General features: G+C 42.4%; 1 long non-coding RNA gene across 4 annotated transcripts in view; it reads left to right on the top strand.

Annotated features, from left to right (window-relative positions):
* Positions 1–2237: 2237 nt before the first annotated feature.
* Positions 2238–24240, top strand: part of LOC143441964 (uncharacterized) — a 69948-nt gene continuing 47945 nt past the window's right edge. For all 4 annotated transcript variants that reach the window (XR_013109772.1, XR_013109771.1, XR_013109769.1 and 1 more), the window contains exon 1: positions 2238–2525. This is a non-coding gene — a long non-coding RNA (uncharacterized LOC143441964). The remainder of the gene's footprint in view (positions 2526–24240) is intronic.

Here is a 24240-nt window from a genome sequence, read left to right as displayed (position 1 = left end):
TTTTTTCCCTCAGCCTGGCTTTCCCACATCATGCATCTGTCACCATACATCTGTCGCATGCTCTGTGGTTGATGCACACGAGTGTCTTTTATTCCCGGATGGATGGTTCTACTCCTAGACTAAGGGTGAGGCAGCTTGTGAGGTGTAACTATGGGAAGACTCGCCTGCCTCCCACCCCACCCCCATTCTCCTGCTCTTTCTTAAGCCAAGACCCACCCATACTTAATCAATGGGCTGCTTAGACATGCAAGGCTTCCCTACACACTGATCATTCATATTCATTCAAAATCTTCTGAAAATACCCAGAATGGGGGTTGGGAGTTTCTTTAGGCAATAGGAATATAAAGTAAATAGGAGAAAAAAAAATCTCCCTTCCATCTGATGTTCCACTGCAGACTCTGAGACAGCAGTTATCAATCATATGAGTCCTGAGTTCTTGGGAGGTCTGTATGAGAATGCACTGAAATGTAAGTTGTACACTAGATTGTCAAGACTTGATATGTAGAGACAGTATGGCATGCTTCACGCTATTAATCCTTTCATGGCTGCATAGAGAAACATGAATATTTTGTTTATATTAAATGAAATATACCAATAAAATGAATTTCACCCATTTCTCTGAATGTGACGCCACATATGGTTGACACTGCGGCATCTCTCCTGTTTAGGAGGATGGGTAAAAGTCACTGCTTGTATGGATTTCTTTTTACACAAATTGAATCATATTGCTAATAACTGGGTTGTAACCTCGTGTTCTCCACTCAGTAATACAGAAGCTAGCCAGTGGCTTATTACTTAACTGGAACCTATGGCCGGCGTAGATTGAAGACCTAGGTGGTGACAGGACCAAGCCTTGGTCACTTTCTGACACTGTGAGACAAGACCAGGTGTGCCACCTGTATGCAAACATTTCTTTTGGTTCTGCAGGTTGGGAGCATAGGTGAGTGATGGGATGGCAAAGACTCTCTGTGTTCACCTGTGCTGGAGAGAATCATGCAGACACAGGGAGTGTGGTTTCTACCACAGAGCTGTTCTTAACACTCCTGTGTGGAGCCCTGACTTTGACACCTCTTAGACATCCCATCTCCCACAACGTCACTGTGGTGGCCACATGTTGGAGAAACAGCCATCATGTCAAGCCACAGAGTGGAATAAGGTGCCACGGTTCTCTTTCTTGTTTCTCTCTCCCCGCTGCCACACCCCCCCCCCCCCCCGAATTTAGCACTTATGCATGATCACACACAGCAAGGACATCTGTCATTTCTCGGCATTATTCATGACACACACTCATGGCCATTTTTCCATGGTACCGCCATCACCTCTGAATAAGCTACAAAACAGAGTGCAGGACTCACACTACCAGCCATGATGGAATTAGGATTTAAAAGAGTCTCCATGCTTTCAGACGGGTCAGGGTTTTCTTTTCTTTGAGATGGATTGTGCTTGGTTGTCAGCCTGGTTTCAAAATTTTAGGTTTAAGAACTCTTCCAGCCGGGCGGTGATGGCACACGCCTTTAATCCCAGCACTTGGGAGGCAGAGGCAGGCGGATTTCTGAGTTCGAGGCCAGCCTGGTCTACAGAGTTCCAGGACAGCCAGGGCTACACAGAGAAACCCTGTCTCGAAAAAAAAAAAAAAAAAAAAAAAAAAAAGAACTCTTCCAGTCTCAGACTTGGGGAATGGGGACTACAGACACATGCTGTCCTAACTGACTTCAGCCACCTGTTAATTACTGTTCCAGAAGCTCCTCACATATCCATGCATATTTAATTTGTTTGTTGGGGATTGAATACAGGATGCCATGTGTGCTAAGCATGTACTGTGCCACCGAGCTAAGCCTCCAGTATGACTAGATGTTTGGATTTAGCATACTGATACATTTCTTAATGGCTAAAACATAGGCTCACTCATGTTTGTCTGTTTGTTTGTTTTATCAATAATGCACTGAATACAACTACTTGTACCACCCTCCTATAGCCATGGTTATCAAAATAAGAGAATTTGAAAATGTCAACACTTTGAATAAATGTAGCTTATTTTAAAGAAATCCTCCCTTCACGGCCTGTGTTCTTCAACTTTTACCAGGCAGGTATGAAAGCTGGGACTGAGAAGGGCACTGGGCTGGGCCTGGTGTTAGGAATCTGTGTGGGTGTGGCTGCAAAAGGAAACCAGTAAGTGCCAAGTCAGTAGCCCAGTTCTGACCAGGCTTGGGTTTCTGGATTCCTTTAGAGGTGCTCACTGCACTATAAACAAACAACGAACAAACATGAGCCGCCTGTGCCATCTTTTCCCTGCACAGTGCGACATCCCCCATGACAAGGCGCTCATCCCTCTGTATGTTTGTGCTGCCTTACTCCTAGCTTTATTGCTGGACCTGGAATGTAAAGCAGTGTTGTGCTTATTCATCATCTGGGGGTCCTTGGCCTCCAGTGAGCTGGCTGTAATGAGCTCCCTTCACATGCTGGAGCAAGCTGATAGGTGAGGCATGTTGCTGTGACCATCATTGTGAATGAAGACCACATGCATGGTATGTGTAAGGTTGGCATCTTCTTTCTCTGGTCTTCTCCATCAGGCAAATAATGTTACGTTTTTTTTTTTTGTTTTTTTTTCCGCAAATGCAGTCTCGCAGATGGATGATGAGTGCTTGGTGGATTGAAGGGTTTACTAGACAGAGCAAGATTAACTCAGGTTGGCACACACTCTGCCAGACATGTGCTGTACCACATGCCACTCCTGTTTCATGACCATTAAATGACAAGGGTCTTTAAAGAGGTTTTTTTTTTTTTTTCCTCCTGAAAAAAAAATTACAAATGTTATCATCCAGCTTAGTACTACTGTTGTTTTTGTACTGAATTTAGATCTGCACCTATTGACTTTGAACTCAGTTAAACAGCAAGAGCGATACAGGTTAAATATCACACAGTTCCCAGAGCATTTCAAAGATGACTTACAAGAAAAATCGAGGATTCTGATGAAAAGATGCCCAGGGTTAACTGGAAATACTGTCTGTGCTGGTGAATGCTCCTTAGACCCTGGGTCAAAGAATGTGTGTCACAATAGAAATTAAAGTTCCCATTGTTGCTTTTATTGTTTTTATATTTTATTTGTAAAGACATATTTTAAACAGTTGATTTCTTTAAGCAGGTGAGTCCCCTTAAGGCATACAGACGATTATAATAAATCGTGGAAGATGTCATCATTTAAATCTATCCTCATTGAGAAAATTAAGCTGCTGGTCCCCATTTTTTCCATAACTGTTTTTTAATTGATAAAGGAAAGTTCCCTTTCATCCTGAGGATTCTAACCTTCCTCAGCCTTTTGTGTATTTCCCCCCAATCAAAAGGTTTTGATTATTTAAAGAAATGACACCCACTGTTTCCCCCTTACAGATCATTTTGTCGCTGCTTTCAAAGCATTTTCACAGGATGGGGGGCCGAGATTTACCCCAACAAAAGCCAGGCTGGCTGCTCGCTTTTGTTACCTCTGCCTAGAAGCAATTTATAACTTTCTCTTCGGTGCCCAGTGAATTGGTTATACTGGATCCAAGAGCAGCTGTGGGGGGCCTGGATTGTTTTCACAGGATCTTTCTAGAAAGGGAGGCAGCACAAAAATTCTCAGAGCTTAGAACAGCACAGAGGAAAACTTTCCTTTTCAATCCCGGCTGATTTCCGTTTGCTACTTAATCTTGTCAATTATTTCCCACTGCTCAGATGCTACACTGAGTTATCCGGGGCTGGGGAACAGGTTAGTGAGGGACACAGGAAAATGAAGTGAGGGACAAGAACACGGCTCTGAAGGGAGAAGAAACTTCCCATTTTAGAGTCCCAGGAGATGATTCTTAGAAACTTAGAAATTAAAACTGAAAATAATGACCTAGAGACAAAGCAAAAACTCATGCTACTAGTGGAGAAACTTAATTGCAAGGTTGCAATTCATTTTTTTTTCTGTTTCACAAAAAAAAAAAAAGAAAAAGAAAAAACAAAAACAAAACAACAACAACAAAAACCAAGCCACAATTCTCTCCCTTTGTAAACATTCTAAACAAAAAGCTTATGGAGTGAGAGTTTCCTGGGGTCTTCCATTCCTTTTCTTAAAGGAAGTGAGACATGACACCTTTAAACAACAATTTATTCTTTATTCTTTCAGATAGTGTCTCATGTAGTTCAGGTTAGCCTTGAACTCTCTATGTATCGAAGGACCCCTTTGAACTTCAAATACTTCTGCCTGAGCACACCAGAGCCTCATCCATGCCAGATAAGCACCACCAACTGAGCCACACGACCTTTTTTTCTATTACGCTAAATACATGTGTATAATACAAACACAGATTATGTTATTTTTCCATAATGGATCCCATATTGTATAAGCTACACTTTCATTTTATGGGTGTCTGAGGACTTCTCCACATGAATACATGCAGATCGTTGAGGTCGTGTCTAATAGCACACATTGTTCCATAATATGGATGTACCAGGAAGTACCCAGTTGGTTGACATTTTCTGCTTGTTTTTTTGTTTTGTTTTGTTTTGTTTTTTTTAAAAAAAAAAGTGACAGTGACTGGCCTCTGGGTATCTGCAGGAGAGTTTCTTAGAATTGGAATAAATGGGCGGGTCAGTGGTGGCACGCTTTAATCCCAGCACTTGGGAGGCAGAGGCAGGCGGATTTCTGAGTTCGAGGCCAGCCTGGTCTTCAGAGTGAGTTCCAGGACAGCCAGAACTACACAGAGAAACCCTGTCTTGAAAAAAAACAAAACAAACAAACAAAAAAACCCCAAAAAACCCCCAAAAAACAAAAAAAAACAAACAAAACAAACAAACAAAAAAGAATTGGAATAACTGCTCTCATTCACTCGCACCAAATAGCGGCATTCTGCAACATTCCCTAATAAATGTGCTGGGGTCCAGGGTCCATTACTCAAGAAGACATGGGAAGTTCTCTGTGAAACTCCATGTTCCTGGGCAAAGCACTTGAGAAGCTTTCTCCTACTCTTTAATGTGATCCGTGAAGGGTCGTTTGCCTACAGCTCACCCTTGTATGTATGTATGTATGTATGTATGTATGTGTATGTATTATGTATTTTCTACAAAGTAGAAGGGCGTTTCCACAAGGCAGCATGAAAGGATGATACCAGGGCTTTGTTTGTATATAAGAGATTCATTATCTATATGACCTCAGTGTCCTGTGTGCACTCAGAGTCATTGTAGGGAAAACTTCTGCTCCTTCGAGTGTGACTCTGTGGACCAGAGACATCTCATTGCAGAGGGCTCACTAGCACTTCCTCTCTGACACGTGTAACTGACACATGTATCCCATTACCCCCCCTGAAACCCCCCAGGAAACACACTTGTGTGTGAAAGGGTAAGCAGCACTAAGGTAATTTTCAACCCAACTCTACTTCAGGATCATAACATAGGTTTGTGTGGGTGCGTGCGCATGCATGTCCACAGTCATGTGTTCACATGCATATAGAGAGAGGTCAGAAGCCAATCTCAGGAGTTGTTCCTGAGACTCTAACTACCTTGTTCTTTGTAGTAGGGTCTCATTTGGGAACCTAGAAATTATCAATGAGACTAGGTTGGCTGGACTGTGAACTCCAGGATGTTCTTCTCTGCCTGGTTGGTGTTGTCTAAACTGGGATGACAAACATATACTACCATTTTCTTGTTCAGATGGGTACTCAGGACCAAACTCAGTACCTGGTGTTTGCCCAGTAAGCAGTTTACCATTTGAACTATCTTCTGGCTCCGCCATCTTTAGAATTTTAATTATTCACATATTAATGAATGCAAGGTCCACTTCCCAGGACTGTGATTTTACTGCTTTTGGTTGGGGAGGGACCCGGCAGGGCATTGTTCTTATTGTTATTTACCTCCTAAACCATTCCTAGTGGAGAAACTGGAGAAAGACATCCCTGACACAGGCACAGGCCCTATTCTCAGTGCTGGCTACACTAAGTGTTATCAGTAGCAGTTGAGTGCCTACACTGTGTCCAGCTGTCTCCAGCCCCCCAACCCTCCCCATGCAACAATCTCCAGTGACTCCCCAGCATGCCTTTGGTCAAATCCCAGAAAGAAAAGGGATGTGACTAAGGTAAATTCATGTCACCAGGATGGCACCTCAGAGCCAAAAGTCTGTGATGTGTCTGTCTCACTTCTCTGCCTTCTATCAAATAAGACCTTGATTCCACGCAGCCAAATCCCACACAAGTTTTTCCAGCTTCACCCTTTACATGTGTCTCTATTATCTTTCAAACAGACACCTACTAAGAGGCAGCCTTTAAAAGATGCCTTTCTGGGAAGCCTGCCTTTTCATTTCTTGATTCTAAAGATGAGCCTAGCTCAGGAAATGTAAATGAAATCCCAGGCAGCTCCACATATATGCACATATGCACATGCATCCTCTGGGTCTAGTCTCCTAAAGAAAAGTTTTCTCTGGGCTGTTACCCACTCTCCCCAGCAGCGACAGTTCTTAGCAATTGGAGACCAGCCCCTGCTCCATGCAGGTGAGAATGTTTGCTGAGGCAAGCTGGTAATCCCAGGTGGAGAGGCAAGAGCTTAGAGCTCTGGTAGGGAGGGTCTCCGTGCCTTTCTTTGGAATGCGATATTAGCACTAGATTAAGAAGCTAGACACCTGGTGAGGAAATATTAGCCTGATTCTGCCTGAGTGTTTTTGATGTCTTCCTGGATTATTGCTGGTTGGAGAGTTTTCCCAAATACCAAAAACCAAATATTGGTTTCCCAATACCCAAACCACAAAGAAAAGAACTGAAAAAGTTTTCTAGTCAAGATTGCATGACCCTGAGTGCCTCAGAAATGCAACTAAGATAACAGAAGGAGGTAACCATGGAAAAACATGTTTAATAAGACAAATCTCTAGATTGCTGGCACCTTTTGGTGATTGTCACTATGTTTATGGTGATTACATATGAGACCTTCACTTGCCAATGGAAACTTTATGGCGCTAGAGAAGTCATTGGTTATTTCGTTTGGACTCAGTATTTTCTATAGGTCATACTGCCACAGAAAATGACAAACGACCATAGAGCCTCAAGGGTGACTGTTGAAACCTCTTAAGAGCAAGTGTAATAATAATAATAGAAACAAAACAAGCCCAGTATGCATGTCCCCAAAGAGAACAGTGTGTTATTCTCAGGTGGTGCCAATAGGGATGTGACTCTGGCTTGAGTTTAGTCATTCTTAAGTAGAGAAAACAGGCTGAGGAAAACATGTTTGCGACCCAGGCACAAGGACCTGAGTTCCATTCCCTAGAACACATGGAAAAGGCTGTGTGCAGTGGTAAGTATTTATAATCTTAGCAGTTGGACAGGCAGAGATTAGTAGGTCCCTGGGATTCACTTGGCTGAACAGCCTAGCTCGATCAATAAATCCCAGGTCCCAGTAAAAGATAGCATGTCAAAAAAACAACGTGAATGATGCCTAAAAAATTGAAACCTGAAGCTGAGGTCTGACCACTACCATGAGCATGCGTGTGGCAGCAGAGTGCACAGGAATGTGTGAATGCACTCCCCACCCCCAACACACTCACAAAGAAGGTAAAGCCGTAGGGAGGGCTGGGGAGAGAACAGACACCCACCTTCGGGTGCTTAGACCTGTCTCAGAAGATCCTGACCTTGAATCTTTTGGAGAGGTTACAAATGCCCCAGTGTCACTGTCTGTGACAAGTCACCTCTCAGGTAAAAACTTTGGCCCAGAGAAAAATAATTGGCTGATACTGTAAAAAGTCTCCTGTTTGTGCCTTACAACTTGACAATTTCTTTGAAGAATTGTTATTGAATCTTTTTCTTCGGGCCATGGACTGTCTCGTAGAAAAGTCAAAAGTCAAAGAAAAAGAAAGATGGAAAGAAATATAGATCATAAAGTTTCTAAGCTTACAAAAAAAAACTCCATTGCCGCTCACGGGCTTTTATTACCATGTCTCATTCTTACGTGATGCCCTATAATCTTACAGGGAAGTACAAGCTCTGCAGACAAGCCTTCTCTGTGGCTTACCTTTTTGCTTCCCTTGTATGCTTCTCTGCTGTCGTTTTGAGACAGGAAATTATCCTGTGACCAAGACTAGCTTCAAACTCAGGATCCTCCTGCCTCAGCCTCCTGGTGCTGCCAAGACAGACATGTAGACTGCAACTGCTACATGGTGGCATTTTGAAGAAATACAGCTTTAGCTGGGTCGAGGATGCAGGCCTGTCATCCCAGCTACTCCTGTGTTGACAAAAGTTCAAGGCCTGCTTGGACTACCTTGGGAATCCAAGAACAGCCTGGGTCTTGCCTCAAAATGTGCAAAGAAAGATGGGAGTGTAGCTCAGCAGCTGAACACTTACTTGGCATATGTAAATCTCTGGGGGTTAATACCCAAACCACAAAGAAAAGAACTGAAAAAGAAAGCTTAGCTTGAACAGGTATTACTTCTTTCACTATAACGTATACTGTCTATATGGTCTGTATGTTGAGTTGCACAGCTCTGGTTCATCAACTGGATTACTCAAATGAATGCAAACTGACACAGCCATCCCATTTTTGAATGATGGATATATATACAGTTTGTGATTTTCAACCACAGCATTATTTTTGAGTCTTTTATGTATCTTTTTCTGGATAACTATGGAAGCTCCTATAGCCATGTATCAAAGACTGGAATTCTGAGTTGAACGGAAACAGACCTTCAACAGACATAGTTATTACCGACATAGCAGGACTTTTTAATCTAAAAGATGTGCTCTGCAATTGTGAATTTCAGCGGTGACATTTTTAAGCCTTTAAGTAAGCCTAGCTCTGCCATGTGGCTCGGCATTCTACAGCCTGCATCTGGGGCACATGCATCTGATCCAGCAGTGCCACCTGGAAGTTATGTGTGACACATTCTGTCTTTGAAACACAGAGCTTATGCTTGTCTTCTCTCTGTCCTGGTCTTTTACAGAAGCAAAGGTAAAGCTTGCCACTGAGTATGTGCCTGCATGTGAAACTTGGTTGACAGACATGTGTCAACCTCCAATGTCATCCTCAGGCCTCCCACATTTTGGAGACGGGATCTCTCACTTGGACTGGAATTTGATGCTTGTGCTAGGCAGACAGGGAATGAGCTCCAGGCAGCCACGTGTGTCTTCATCCCCCCAGCACTGCGTTTATAAGCACATGCTCTGATTTCTGCATGGATTTGGGGAATAGAATGTAAGTCCTTACACTGGGTAGCAAGCATTTTACTAACCGAGCTATCTACTCAATCCCATTTGTTTTGAAAAAAAAATCACAAATGAATTGGAATTATAGAATAAGGGTTTGTAGGTTAACTTTAAAATAAGGATGAGCTGAAAGTTTGCTTGAAAAAATAACAAAGCAAGTTAGAGGGCAGGGATGGTGGGGAAGTATTTTTCATTTAAAAACCTAAGTTTCTGTCTCATTATAGGAAGGACCTTGATATAAATATGTTAATAAATCAACAGGATTTCCTCTTTGGTCTCATCTCCTGATACTTTTAGGTAGCTGGGTTCTTTTTTTTTTTGGTTTTTCGAGACAGGGTTTCTCTGTCTAGCCCTGGCTGTCCTGGAACTCACTCTGTAGACCAGGCTGGCCTTGAACTCAGAAATCCACCTGCCTCTGCCTCCCAAGTGCTGGGATTAAAGGCGTGCACCACCACTGCCCGGCAGCTGGGTTCTTTAAAAAAAAAAAAAAAAAAGCCATCAAAAAATTTTCTATTTAAAACAAAATGTTTTCATGCTACAGAGAAACTCAAAGCCTCCCTTCATATAAATCACCTCAGCTCAAGGATACAAGACATATTGTTAAGTTAAAGTAAGTTCAAATCACAATGTTTTAATGACATCTTTAAATAAATTAACACTCTTAAATTAGACCCTAAAAGTGAAAGGAAAGAGCGGTTACCGCCAGCCAATATTCCTTTTTCCCAAGGGCTCTGTGGTTTTGTATCTCTTACACATCTAGATTGCTGAGGTAAAGAGGCTAGAAGACACTTGGGCCTTGGCCACCACTTTGGTGAAACTTTAAGCCCCATTTGGTACAATAAGTGGTCAACGTATCTGTGCATATATCTGCAATTCAAAGTAAGTTTCCCCCCCCACCCAAATAACATTATTTTTAATAACTTATTTATTTTTATTTTATGTGCACTGGTCTGTGCGATGAAGTCAGAACTGGCATTATAGATAGTTGTGAGCTTCTATGTGGGTGCTGGGAAGTGACCCCAAGTCCCCTGAAAGAGCAGTTAGTGCTTAGGCTCCTAACCACTGAGCCATCTCTCCAGCCCGCATGGATTATACAGCTTAGTGCTACCGGGAGGTGGTGGGGACTCTGTAGGCAGTCTGGTGGGAGGTTTAGATCACTAATCATTAATTACTAGGGGGAAGCCCTGAAGGAGATGTTGACTGTTTGCTCTCAGAGTCATTGATGTATCTTCTTAGAAGTTACACGCTTCACCTTCTTACAGAGTCCTGAGGCTGGTAGGCCACAGCTCTTCCACATAGAGTAGAAAACCTGCCTGTGACTCTCAGCTGATCCACTGAGGCACTGCTGTTTCCCGTGAGGAGTTCATGGTTCTGAAGTTCCTTCCTCCCTCAGAGGCTACACCTTGAGACAGGAGTCAGCAGCCTTTCCTATTTCTCCATTCTCTTCAGAACTTGCTCTGTACCTATGGCATACACCATCACGATACAGCACACCAATGAACACTGCCTGAAACACCGGATTTAAGATGACTGCCTGTTATAAACTGTGGGGCTTTTTACATACAAAGTCCTCTGCTCTTATAGAAACATAATGGCTGATTTATATAAAATAAAGGTTTTTAATATTTTCCTGGCATTCTTCAGCATATGAGTATTAAATTAGTACATCTTTGTATTATATTACATTAGACTGTTTGGTTCTTAACATTGCTGCTTTGAGATGTATTCAAAAGTCTTTAGATTAATTTGAGAATTGGGACATAATTTCCAATAATTTCTGAAGTGGCCCTAAATGTACTCCTGCTGTCTTTTACTAAATATTAATGCAAAGTGGCATTCTTAGCATTGATGATTATCAAATTAAAATGCTGGTTGATTCAGAAAAGTATTGAAGGTGTTCTGCTGTCTACAGCATCAAATACTCAGCTGAGATTTAGTTCTTTGTGGGAAAATAAACAAATAGACCCATCTCATCCGTATTAAAATTAGATTTTCATTTTTTGATAAATGGTAAAATTCCATATATATCAAGGAACTTTAAAATATGATTGTTTAGGGTGTTTTATCTAAACGTGTTTGACTTGCATTCCTGTGGTACATGTTTTTAACCTGGGCTTGTATAAGAAGAAATGCATGTGGAAAAGGTTGCAGCTGTATATCTGGAACAAATCCCTCCGTCTTCCATGACCTCACCCTGCCTTGCTTTGGTTTTACTGTGTGGACTGCCAATCTACTTATGTGTCTGTAAGACTGTAGAGAAAAATTATACTGCACCTAAGTCTATTTGCACTGTGTAGGAGACATTCCAGGAATGACTCTTGAAACCCCTTGTGTATACTCACTGAAGAATTTACAAGTGCTGGGAAAGACTCTTGACATTCAATAGGTAAGCAGGTGAAAACCTACCAGGTTCAAAAGCAATGTTCTCTGTAATCTATGTTTTTAATTTCATTGTCAGAATTCTGCATTTGTAAGCACCTTTGCCCACTTGAAACTTCAGTTAGTTATTGGTGTGTCTGACTGCCCCATAAAACTGAGAACTCATACAATGATTTACTTCCTCCAAAACCCCATCCCAGACCAAGTACAGAACAAAAATGCCTAATTTTATCTTATTTCTAGAACTATACTAGGGGTCTGATAAAGCAGCTCACAGATTAAGAGCACCTGCTGCTTTCAGTGGATCAGAATTTGGTTCCCTGAACGCATATGGTAACCCACAATTGTCTGTAATGCCTGCTCTGGAGAATCTGACTTTTTCTTCTGCCTTCTGAGAGCAGCAGGTATGCACTTTGCGTACATCAGTACCTTTAGGCAAACATTCACACATAAAATGTAAAAATCAACAAATCATTAAAGGAATATTAATTTTAAGGAAAGAAGTACTCCTTGAAATTGCATAGTGATGCAGAGATTGGTTTGAGAATTGGAAAGAAGCCCACCCGTTAATGAAACCAAGTGGGTTAATCAGGGTCACAGACTTAGCTACCCTAAGACAGACCCCCCCCCAAAATTGTCTGGCTCAACCCCTTCACTTTTCACATTAGTGAGCTTATCATACCTACAACCCAATACCTTTTAAGGTAAGTGTCTACAATGTCATCCCAGGATGACCTTGTTCCTAGTTACAGGAACAACCAGTGCTTCGTGTGCCTTTGTGATAACGTAAGGAAGGTCCTTAAATATACCCACACCCCATAGCTGCGGTGGCAGAATTGAATGTTCTGTAGCTCTTTGGAAACCTCACCATGGAAACAAAGGACTGGAGCCTTCAGATTGTGTTTCCACGCTCTTCCTCTACAGCAGATAAATTGAGGCTCCTGCAGGCCTGGGTTCTGTCAGGTGAAACTTTAAATTTCTAAGGACTCGATTCCTCCTGGCAGGACACTGAAAAGCGATTCCCTGCTAGTTGGGAATACAGTCTGTCCCAATTCTCTCAGACGCCCCTTTGAAAATGTTGATGGAGAGAAAAAAAAATCGTTCCCAGCCTCCTGGACTCTTTGATGGTCTGAAGAAATGTTGCGTGTAGCTAACAGACAATTGCTGCTTAGAGAATCTGTCTGGGTGCGTAATACAGAGAACGAAGAAGATGTGAAAAAGTCATGTAATTTTTAGCATAATGAAGAATACTCCTGAGACCAGACCATAATCATGCTAGAAAGTCCACTGTGCTTCGCAGAAGTAATTTTTGCTGTGTAAACTGAGGATGTGGTGTTTGGTCCTAGAGACCTTAACAGTTGCTAGATAGTGACTTAAAGGGGTGGGGGCGGGCAAGTAAGGGGCTTATTTCAGTCTTATTTTCAAGCTGACGCAGCGTATTTTAAGTGGCTGGTGTTTGGTTCCCTCTTGAGCAGCATCTGGCCGGTGCTCTGCCATGTGTCCTCAAACGCTTAGTAATTTAGTAGCAGGTTGGGAATGGCCGATGTGTAAAACGAGACTCTGTTACTATAGGGACAATGACCCCCCTCTTATTTTAAATTACCACGCTGGCAGAAGGTGACATTTTGCTCCAGGGCTCAGGGGGGAAATGAAGTTATAAATTACATCATACATGTGAACTTGTTGAGTTCTCAAGTCCTCCAGAATCTATTCTTAGGATACTGGCTGATCGGGGACCACTGGGTTCTAATCAACTCTACACGAGATATGGTAATTTTACGTTTGGGGGGGGGAGAAGGGGAATCGGATAATTTTCATGACCAAGCGTACCTGCTTGTGTTCTGGGATTCTGTAGGATTCAGCATCTCTGCAGTGCTGTTGGCTGGTTCTTCTCTCTCTTTTGAGCCGTGTTATTAGTTGTTATTAAATTGTTATTATCCATCTCCAGAGCTGAATGACAGGCAGAGTATAAAACAGATCAACTCCAGACTTAACGGTGGGCATATGACCTGGTTCTTTTCCCATTTTGCCTGCTTTGTATTGATTGACCTTAAAGCACGTCAGAAAGAGTGTCTTCAAGTTGTTTCAAGAAAGGGTTGCCTATAAAATCTAGGACGGCAACCAGATGAGCGTGCACCCATACTGTTCTTATAAAAGCCACCAGGACACCTTCACAGATACAGCTTACAAATATTCTCTAGCTTTAGACATATTCAGGGTCTATGAAATCCACACAGGACGTGACATCCACAGTGGAGCCACATGTGCGGCCCCACGACTCATTTAGACCTTGAAAACGGGAGCATTGCTGCCTTTTCTGTTATGTGTTTGCTTTTGAACATGTCTGTGTTCCAGTTACAAAATGATGCTTGGTTCGGTCCCAGTGAGTTAGAGTGTCACACAGGCCATGTAGCATATTTCTTCCAGTACTAATGTACATTATAACTCGTCATTTCTGAATGGAAGAGTTTTAATTCAAGCATTTTGGAATCCTACATGTGTTCAGGGGCACTGAACCTTTGGAAGGCACATTAACTTTTAATTTTGAGAAAAGTTCCGCACTTTTTTTTCTGTCATTTATAAAAACCCTAATTAATAATATGAATGTTATTTCCTGGATACTAATTGAGTAAAGGGAGAGAGATAAGATATACTGCAATTAGCTTTAAAAATGAGACAGCCCTTTGCAGCGATGGTTGTTGCTATTGTTCGTCAATGTTTTCTTGAAAAAGTTCGTTATAGCTCAATATATATTTATTCTGAGTAGTTTGAGTGAGGAGGGAGGTCTTGGCACCATGGAGATGAGAGAAAACACTGAGTGGGCAGGAACAATACCACAAGGTGTGGCACAGGATCAGCTGTGTGCCTCTTCTCCAGACTCCTTCCCTGCTCGTCCCTCTCTTATGAAGTTCTTCAGCCTTACCCACTCTTTGAGGAGTCTTAGCATGCATGTATGCCAGTGAGTTGAGAGTTCACTTCTAGGCACGAAATGTTCCTGGATAAAGCACAGTAGCAATCGTCCCCCCCCCCACCCCCCCGACACACACACACACTGTCACATTTTTTGATGGGCTGCAATAAACTTGAGTAGTAACTTGTGCAATAAAATACCACCCAGGAGACAAGCTGCCACAGCTTCCCCACTAAACAGCCAGTTAATCATTGTTCCTGTACATGCCCACGTGCCCTTTTTTAAAAGCACGGTTTCCTTGCTCTATTGCTGAGTGCTCTTGAGAGGAAGCTGAATGGGCACTGGCCAGAGCTGGGGACAGGAGGCTAAGCATCTCTGGGTTAGATAGTTATGACACTGGATCGTGTTACATTTCCTGTAGGATCCACATCATAGATTGTGTTAAATCCCCTATAGGATTAAACCCACACCACTAGGAGGATCTAGGGGAGGAAGGTGTACTAATGATGTTTCTTGTCACTGGGACAGGTACCTGACGGAAGCAAGTTAAGAAAGAAGATGTTTATACAGTCCACCATGGTGGAAGTATTGTGTGTCATATCAGGAATGCAGGCCACCACTGAGCAGGGCGTGCAGAGCCAACTTGTGACCCTCAACCTCTTGTCATCTTGATTCTGCCACTTGGGCCCCATGAACATACAACTCCACAGCCTGCTAGCACATCACCATTATCTGGGCACCAAGCAAACATAGAAACTTGTTGGGGGTAGGATTGGGCCTTTCACACCCAAACCATAAAAGATGACACATGATGATACAAGTACCATCCAAGCTTAACCATGCTTTTGAGAGAAATACCTATGATCAATAAATTATGAACATATCCAGTTTTCTGTAGAGGAGTGCTAGCACCTGCAGCTAGTTGCAGCTTCTGCACTTTCAAGTATAAAAGTTGACTCAAACTATGGGGCTATTTTCATATCCCTGGACCCACCCAGTTCATGACTAACTGTGAAGAGATGTGAAATATTCAGACCACAGCTCATCACCAGCCGCAATTGTAGAAGTTGACTCTGTACATGTGAGCAGTGTCCTTTAAAACATAGACACTTAGGTTTGTACAAGACAGTCTGTTGCTATAGTTATAACTAAAAGATATGGCAGAATTGATATCTGGCCTTGCCCCACTGATAATAGAAGCCCACCAAGAATGCCATGGTTCAGAGAACTGGCTTTAGATCAGAGACTTAGGCCCCGACTAGTATCTTCTGCTGACCAACGGTAGGATCGTTGCTGGGGCTCGTGATGAGGCCCAAGCTGTGCCTAAGTTATTTGAACTGCTTTTGCCTGTGTCTGTGCCTCGTCTCTGACAAGAGAAGATGCTGCCTTTAATTCAAATTGCTCAGCTGTTGGCAGTTTGGCATTGCCCCCTCTCAGACATGAAGATGTAAGACTTAAGGTATTTCTGAGGAATGTTAAATAGTTGTTAGAATCAATCTGAGTTCTGCATAAACCTGCACACATTTTGGGAGTGAAAACAAAGGGCTATTCATGCTCCTCTTCCCTTGCCAGATGGGTTGTGTGTAAGCTTATTAGAGTTTGCTTATATATCTTAGTATAGCGTCTTAAGCCTTAAGAATATAACACCCTGAAATGCTTTCAATTTCAAGAGGGTTTTACCAGTCTTGTTTTCTTTTCAGGCTGTGATGCAGTCTGAACAATATAGGTGGGCAAGTGATTCTTCCAGCCTTGTGCTTGACACCAAGGGGGAATTAAAATACAAGGCTTACAGATTGTACAGACTAATATAGCAACAAAGTGAGCCAACAGGAAGCGCCGAGTTGGTGTTCTCCTGGGTCAAGCAATCAGAGTGAATGGGTGCATCACTGTGTTCTGTTAATTTTAGCAAACAAAAGTAAGCTTTTTTAAAAAAATAAAAAGTAGAAAGACTGTTCTCAGAGTAAGTCAAAAAGCCATTTGCCAAGTCATCAGGCAAGAGCTGTGGATGGGCAAGCAGACTCCAGGTACAGTCTGTGCTTTGTGGGACATGCGGGCCCTAGTAGTAATGTAGCAACTGCCATAAAATACAGGCTTGCCTTTACCAGACAGAGCAAACTCACATGTTTCTTGTTGCATTGACTTCTGGGAGCCTCCTGGAAATCTTAGTGTTCAATATCAGAAACAATGTCTCTGTAGCTTCCTTGCACAATAATGCGTCCCCCTAATTTTTGATTCAATAGTTAGTACCTTAAAATTCTGTAAAATTGTAAGTCCTCAAATGCTTCATGAAAAAAAATAAGGTGAAAATTTGTTAAGTGCCATTGAGGTAACTTATTATGTGCTTCAAACTTGAGATTTAAAGAAAAATCTAGAAAGGTGGGCTGTTTTGATTGTACAGAGAGCTGTGAAACCAAAGTCTGGGGGATCAGAATGGATGCAAAGACAGTTCATTATTCTGTAGGGACACAAACTGTTTCTTAAACCTCCCAGGTTTGCCCTCCGTGTGTTGGCGTCGATGTACCATAGAACCAACGCTTACTTCTCTGTACTTGTGTCAGTGCAATCTCTTTGAGGCATCTCCCCTCTGCACACTCCCCCCCCATCACATTTGAACACCAGCCGCTGCTTGGTGTAACATACTCACAATCCACAAAAACAGCTTTACTGTTGTCCAAGGCATTGCTGAGGCGGAGCTGAGGGCCCAGTAAAGAAAATTGCAAAGAAAAGGTGTAAGAAGCCAACAAAGCCTTAATCTCACCTGTAACTACTTCATAGCAGAACTGACACTCATTTTATTAATTTTTAACTAGTGTCTAGCTATGTAATGCAGGCTGGCTCCTGGAACTAGTGATCTGCCTGCCTCAGCTTCCCCAGGATTGGGATCATAGCTGTGTGTCACCACATTGGAGTTACAATGGGCTCTTAGTGAGTCCAATTTTATAAATGATTTATGAAATTTTCTCTTATTGGATTATATTTTTTCTCCTGTCTTTCTTTGTAGTTATTCACTGCAAACACTAAAGGTGTTTTTTGTTGTTGTTTGTTTGTTCATTTGTTTGCTTGTTTTTGTTATTTATTTATTTTCATTGCAAGCTACGAGTCAAGGAGATTTGGTAGCTTGCTCTATTATTGGCCCTCTCTCCTACCTGAAAGAGAACTCAAATGATAGCAGGTGGCAGCAGTAGGCTGGGGATTGGCTGCTTACATTCTAGGAACCTCAGAAGATACCATGGGAGGAAGCAGGCACGTGCAAGATGTCACAGACCCTATGCAGTTAAGAACAGAGGGCACCAGCAAGCCTGAAGTTGCCAGGCCACCATTCTGACTTAAGTCCAGTCTTGTGGCAACACACAGCCCAGAAATCCAGCCATTAGTATCTTTAGTTGACAACGGAATGGGACCCCTGAGAAAGGGGTCCAGGCAACAAGAGGTCACTTTTGTATAAGTTTCTACTCTTGAACATTTATTGTAAATACATCTCATTTATTCTCCACCATCTTACTGGATGTCATTTTGTAAGTTGGTCAGGATGCTAATTTGTCTGAGATCTCAGCAATAGTGCCAAGATACCAATCCACAGTCAGATTCTGAAGCCTGAATTTTCCCTTCTTTGTGAGGGCAGAAGGCTATGGTGTCAGTCACTAAACACCCATGACATTATCTGTTCACCTGAGCACTGAGCAAGTAATTGTAAGTAAGACAAAACTGAATTGCTTACATGCAAAAGTTTTACTTGGTGTGGAAGTTTTGATGGGAAATGTAGGCCTCTGTACCAGTGGGTGGCTGCATTTCAGTTCACGGCACCTTTAGAAACTTTCTGTTCCTTCCTGTCTACCTACTCATTCATTCTCCAGAGAGTGTATCTTAAGTGTGTGTGCATATTTGTGTGTGTCTGTGTATGTGTATAATGCATGTTTGTGTTTCCATGTGTATGTGGTGAGGTGTGTCTGTGTGTGTCTGTGTGTGTGTGTGTGTGTGTGTGTGTGTGTGTGTGTGTGTGTGTGTGTGCTTGTTGCTGGTCACAGAAGCTTAGGAAAATCTCAAGTACCATCCCTCTTGGGGCTCCATGCAGATTCTGACCACCTTGTTTGTTTGTTTGTTTGGCTTTGATTTTTGGGTTGTTGTTGTTTTGTTTTGTTAAGACATTGCTTCTCAGTGTCCTGGAATTTGGGAAGTAGGCTTACCTGGTTGGCCAGTGAGCCCAAAGGATTGTCTTGGCCTCTCCAACACTGGAATACAAAGCACATGCCACCACATGGAGCTTTGTTTAACATGGTTCCCAGAGATTAACCATTTCCCAGGTACTTTTCCAACTCTTCTAAAATGTTTCCAGTGGAAACTGCATTTGGCCTCGCCCCCTATAAAAGCCATTTATTCTGCAGTCCTTTCCATTTTATAGTTATTGACTCTGACCCTGGATGTGTCCTGAGACATGAGATGTCCACTTGTTTCTAGAGAGAATGAGGCTCTGGACTCTTCCTGTTCCTCTTCCTTCCTCCTGTGGGATTGTTGCTCGTCAGGCCACTTAGCAACCTGATCAAGAGTCTTGGAGACACTGATTTTAATGGGATTGCTTCATGTTTCTCTCCATCTAGTTTGATGTTGGCTACTGGTTTGCTGTGTATTGCTTTTACTATGTTTAGGTATGGGCCTTACATTCATGATCTTTCCAAGACTTTTGGCATGAAGGGATGTTGAATTTTGTCAAATGCTTTCTCAGCATCTAATGAGATGATTATGTGTTTTTTTCTTTTGAGTTTGTTTATATAGTGGATTACATTGATGGATTTCTGAATATTGAACCAACCCTGCATTTCTGGGATGAAGCCTACTTGATCATGGTGGATGATCATTTTGATGTGTTCTTGGATTCGGTTTGCGAGAATTTTATTGAGTGTTTTTTTGCATCGATGTTCATCAGGGAAATTGGTCTGAAGTTTTCTTTCTTTGTTGGGTCTTTGTGTGGTTAGGTATAAGCGTAATTGTGGCTTTATAAAACAAATTGGGTAGTGTTCCTTCTGTTTCTATCTTGTAGAACAGTTTGAAGAGAATTGGTATTAGGTCTTCTTTGAAGGTCTGATAGAATTCTGCACTAAACCTAGGACAAAACAGCAACCAATAGATTGGGAAAAGATCTTTACCAAGCCTACATAGATAGAGGGCTAATATCCAATATATACAAAGAACTCAAGAAGTTAGACTCCAGAGAATCAAATAACCCTATTAAAACTGGGGCACAGAGTTAAACAAAGAATTCTCAACTGAGGAATACTGAATGGCCAAGAAGCACCTAAAGAAATGTTCAACATTCTTAGTCACCAAGGAAATGCAAATCAAAACAATCCTGAGATTCTACCTCACACCGGTCACAATGGCTAAGATCAAAAACTCAGGTGATAGCAGATGCTGGAGAGGATGTAGAGAAAGAAGACCACTCCTTCATTGTTGGTGGGATTGCAAGCTGATACAACCATTCTGGAAATCAGTCTGACAGTTCCTCAGAAAATTGGACATAGCATTCCCTGAGGACCTAGCCATACCAACTCCTGGGCATATATCCAAAAGATGTTCCAACATATAACAAGGACATGTGCTCCACCATGTTCATTGCAGCCTTATTTTTAATAGCCAGAAGCTAGAAAGAACCCAGATGTCCTTCAACAGAGAAATGGATACAGAAAATGTGGTACATTTACACAATGGACTATTACTCAGCTATTAAAAACAATGAATTCATGAAATCCTTAGGCAAATAGATGGAATTAGAAAATATCATCCTCAGTGAAGTAACCCAATCACAAAAGAACACACATGGTATGCACTCACAGATAAGTGGATATTAGCCCACATGCTCAGAATACCGAAGATACAATTCACAGACCACACGAAGCGCAAGAAGGAAGACCAAAGTGTGGATGCTTCGGTCCTTCTAAGAAAGGGGAGCAAAATACTCATGGGAACAAATATGGAGACAAAGTGTGGAGCAGAGACTGAAGGAAAGGCTATTCAAAGACTACCCCACCTGGGGATCCATCCCATATATACTCACCAAACCCAGACACTATTGTTGATGCCAAGAAGTGCATGCTGACAGGATCCTGATATACTGATATACTGGTAGATCCTGATATACCTGAGAGGTTCTACCAGAGCCTGACAAATACAGAGGCAGATGCTCACAGCCAACCATTGAACTGAGCACAGAGTCCACAATGGGGTCCCCAATGGAGGAGTTAAAGAAAGGACTAAAGGAGCTGAAGGGGTTTGCAACCCCATGGGAAGAACAACAAAATCAACCAACCAGACACCCCCAGAGCTCCCAGTAACTAAACCACCAATGAAGGAGTACACATGGAGAAACCCGAGGCTCCAGCTGCATATGTAGAAGAAGATGGCCTTGTCGAGCACCAATGGGAGGAGAGGCCCTTGGTCCTGTGAAGGCTTAATGTTCCAGTGTAGGAAAATTCAAGAGCAGGGAGATGGGAGTAACCTCATAGAAGCAGGGGAGCAGGATGGGATGGGGGTTGGGGGACTGGGAAAGGGGATAACATTTGAAATGTAAATAAATAAAATATCCAATAAAAATGAGAAAAGAAAAGAGAGTCTTGGAGACAAGAGTCTTGATTTGAATGGACAGTCAGTGGTTTAGAGCCACAGGGTCATAAGAATTTCCTTCATTTTACTTTACATCTCAAATACAAATGTGCATTTTAATATCTGCCTTGAACATTCTTGAGGGGGGGACTCCTGGTGGCAAGCAATGACTACACTGGTTAATTTAGTCAAACCATTGTGAGAACTCACTTTAGCTTCTTACCGTAGAGATGTGATACTAGCAAGTGTACATACTACATACACATTTTATGCAGTAAATGTGCTGACAGGGTTTAGAATGTTCAAAGTCTTGGGAAGTATTAGGTGTTAAGACTAAGAAATTATCCTTATTATGGAACATTTATAATACCTTAATTAATGAGATTTCATCTTCATGGCTTAATTTACTTCTCACTTTTAACAACTATCCATTGTTGTGCCAAAGGCTTTGGCGGAACTCAGCTGGGGTGCTTTGGGAATACATGGGAATAGGGGGATCCCCGGAGAGCCAGCCTGAAGCCCAGGTGGTTTCCTGAGTCCTTGACATTTACAGTGAATAAGATTTCGGAAATAATGCTAGGATCCAGCCAGTATATACCAGCACAACTTTACATTCAAATATTGAAACATTTTTCTGATGGTTGAAAAGCAGTGAGTTCTCTTAGGTCTTACTAAACTCCTGTGCACACACCTGGTCCTCCTTAAAGCTCAACTAGGCTCCTTCAATCTACTTAGTAAACTAAGGTTATAATTGATGTAGCAAAGAGGTCATGGTCCTTGGAAAAGTGGCCACATTTGCCACATTGAAGACATTACTTTTGTCTTTTCTTGAAACGCATAATCTTCTTGGGTCAGAGTTTCTCCTATTTACATTTCTATATAAATTTAATAGAAATTTAGAATGGAAAGGAGGAGTGAGGAAGGGAGGGAGGGAGGTGGGAGATGGAAAAGGAGGGATGGAGAGAGAGGGAGAGAGGGGGTAGGGAGAGAGAGACAGACACACACACACACACACACACACAGAGAGAGAGAGAGAGAGAGAGAGAGAGAGAGAGAGAAAGAGAGAGAGAAGATCCCACAGGCTTACATTAAAGACACATTTGGTTAGATTCAACGCATTCCACCTTATTGAACATCTTGAAGTGTTCAGAATCCAGTGGTGTTCTGTAAGGCCCAGATGTGTACAGCCAGGTGCCTTCCTTGCAATATTTAATCCCATTTTATAGAGGATTTAATCCGTCTTTGGAATCACTGACTTTGGAATGCATTCCTTGAGAGGCCATCTGAGATGATAAAAAAACAGGTCCAAAAATGATATTCAAAGATGCCATTTATGGATTGGCAGAAAGGGGCTGAAGAGAGAGAGAGAAACTTGGCGGTGCTTTGTGGAGTCATTTCAATGTGCCCTGTTCTAGAGCACAAGGGAACTCTTGAAATTTCATAATCATAGGATCTTTTTATTCATTTCCCAAAGAGCATGTTTTTGAGTCAGTGTATAATATAGCTATTTGTTCTCTTGAACACATCTTAGGGATGAAAAGGAGTTAGGAAAGTGAGCCCATTGTTTTTTAAAATTAGTGACAAACTTCAAAATAATTCCAAACAAGCCTCAAATAAAACGTTCTCCCCCTACTGTGAATCCCATTTAAACTGTTTGGGTCAGTCTGTTTTAATGAGCTTCATTCATGCTGACTCTTCCACACACTTGAGACAAAGACAACTGTACCTCTAAACCCATTTGAAAGTGATGGATGACTGTCAGCTTTGTGAGCCGAGCATGTGGTGGCTTGATAGCGCAGTGAAAGCAATCGCAGAGTGTGAGTCTGTTTCTTTTGGCAACGGAAGGGGTTGCTAATGGATTCATCATTTTCTGTTAAGCATGAATGTCAAACAAAAAAACATTTAGGGCTCTATTCAGCAGAGTTTCCGGCTTGATGTCTGCCAGCCACGAAGGCCCTGTGACTTGGAACCTGCACAGCCCAAAGCCTGAATTTTATTCCCCCAAGTTCCATGGAGGTAGAGCCCCAGAACCTGGAATTCTGCCAATAGCTCCTTCCTCATCCTCTACCTCCTCTGGCCCCTCCTCCTTCTGCTCGTCCCACACCTCCTCTCCTCTCTTCCTTTGCCTCCTGTGGGTGTTTTTTCTTAACCTCCTTCCTTGTCCTGCTCCTGCTTTCCTGCTCCTCCTCCTCTATCTCTCGCTCTTCCCCTCCTCCTGCTCTTCTTCCTTCTGCACCCCCTCCTGCTTCTCCTCTTCTACCTCTCCCTTCTCCTCTTTCTTTTCCTCTTCCTGTCTTCAGCTCCTCCCTTCTCCAATCATGTGACATCATAGGCCATGCTCATAGATTGATGGCATCTCTGAAACAGCGTGAGATGCCAGCTCTGATCCCGTCCCTGACTCTACCTAAGAACCATACAGGACATCCATTCATAGAGGGATGGCAATGTAAGCACTGGACACATGCCCGGTGGAGCTTGCATCTTAGACATGACTGGATGAAGCAGGCATGGCTCATTTGTTATTTGGGAACCATAAACAATCAATGTTGTCTGAACTCATTCTAAGCCCAGAAAATGAATGCAAAAATAAAAGTGGAGAGAGATATGTAGGCTATTGAGATGCTGTATTGGTCTCTGAATGAACCATGAGAGGTCTTGGGGGAAATGCTGGCCTTGCCACACAACTCTTATACCATTTACCATAGAAGGGCCTCCTTCTGTGGGAGAATGGCTTCGTCAACCACGTTCATAGTGGACAGAGGTAGGAGCTGGGCCCAGACAAGGGGAGCACTACCCCACTGGCAGAGCAGCAGTGACTATGATTTAGACCTTGGAGTGACTGAGGGACTGGCATGGATCTTAGTACCAGCTCTGACATCATGGATAAGTCTCTATCAGCCTCGGTCCCTGAGCTTTGGAACATTGTTGTTTTGTAGGTTAAATGAAATTGCCAAAGAGCAGTTGTCTAAATTACGAGTTCATGCACATATAAATTATTAATTTAATTATTTTAACTAGCAAGGTGAACAAATAATGAAATCCAGGAGCTTGTGTAAGGTTTAAGAGCTCAGAACATAGAAGAGATAGATTATTGACAGCCACTTGCTTCTCTGCCAATCAAATGGGTGTTCCCTCTGTCTGGGCTCAGCTCCTCCTCTGTGC

Source organism: Arvicanthis niloticus, chromosome 4 (genome assembly GCF_011762505.2).
Source record: "Arvicanthis niloticus isolate mArvNil1 chromosome 4, mArvNil1.pat.X, whole genome shotgun sequence".
In the NCBI taxonomy this organism is placed as follows: domain Eukaryota; kingdom Metazoa; phylum Chordata; class Mammalia; order Rodentia; family Muridae; genus Arvicanthis; species Arvicanthis niloticus.
The sequence above is the reverse complement of the archived record's forward strand: the minus strand, read 5'-3'. Positions and strand labels throughout refer to the sequence as shown.